The sequence below is a fragment of the Neomonachus schauinslandi genome, chromosome 7, assembly GCF_002201575.2.
Source record: "Neomonachus schauinslandi chromosome 7, ASM220157v2, whole genome shotgun sequence".
In the NCBI taxonomy this organism is placed as follows: domain Eukaryota; kingdom Metazoa; phylum Chordata; class Mammalia; order Carnivora; family Phocidae; genus Neomonachus; species Neomonachus schauinslandi.
Window position 1 is genome coordinate 69,044,919 of NC_058409.1, and position 1,316 is coordinate 69,046,234.

The window sequence follows — 1,316 nt, forward strand, 5'->3', positions numbered from 1 at the left end:
AGGGGAGGACAGAGGAGAGAGAGCGGGGAGGAGGGGAGGACAGAGGAAAGAGAGCAGGGAGGACAGAGGAGAGACAGCGGGGAGGACAGAGGAGAGAGAGCGGGGAGGCTGCTAGATGTCACTGCCTCACTTCTCCTTTCTCTTGTTTATGTCCTAGTTCATTTTTCCTTGTCAAAGGTATGTATTTCGGGAGACTTAACTTCCAGCCTTTTTAATAATATGTAATTTGTTGTGATGAACAGGAGATTTAATTCCAAACAGCCAAGTGAAGAACCACTGGGACGAACCAGACATTGTGCAACCCCAAGAAACGACAGGATGTCTACGAAAGGGACAGATTGCACGCAAGAAAGGAGGAACTCTGTGGGAAGATGGAATATTATTTGGTCATGTTGGAAGGAACGACTGTGTCTGCTGTAAATTTAAATCTCTTCTAGCTGAGGGCTTAAATTTGTGAGGCTTTCTGTAATAAAACCACGACACGTTTTCCTTTAGTCCTCTACTTCCTAATCTTCCTGCATTCTGACTTGGCTCTTTCAAACATAGGCCTTCTTCTTGCCCTAATCTTCCTGTGACAGCAGTTGGTAAATTTCAAGCTCTTTCCATTCACATTTGCCACCCACCCTGCCATCAACACCTCACTCGCTGATCCTTGGGTTTCCAGATCTGACCTGGCATAACCTGGAGGCAAGGCTTCCATGATTGACAGCAGTTGCATTTATAGTATTGTTTCTCAGAGACAGGAAAAGGCCAGAAGATTTGCAGTGGCAACTGCCAAGGAATTTTATGTAAAGAATTGTGGGTTATAGGAGCTTTTCTGACTTGAACAGAAACCAAAATTCAGGTCATTCCTAATACACATAAGCCACACAGCATTCTGTGACCTTTCTGAGTTGTTTCGTTTTTTTTTTTTTTTTTTGGTTTTGTGTTGTTGTTTCCCTGACTCTTCTAATCTGACTGGTATTGTCTGGGGTGATGGGTGGTAAGAAAGAGGTTGTGGAGGTATGGGAAGTCTGAATTCCCTTCCCTGACTTCTCCCCTCCACCCAAACCTGCTATTTCCTCTTCTGCCCCTTTCCCCTCATCTTTCCAAATCCTTCTTTCGTCCTAGTTTTCTTTTACCATCTCTTACCACTAGCCAAGACTGAAAGGCAGGGGACGAGGTGAGAACAGGAAGATGTGATTAGACTGGGTGGGCTCTCATTCCAATCCCTGCACACATAAACACATACGCACCTTCCCTTGCAAAGCTTAAATCACAGTTCCAGTGCGGGGCGGGGGGGGGGGGGGGGGGGGGGGGGGGGGGGGGGGGGGGGG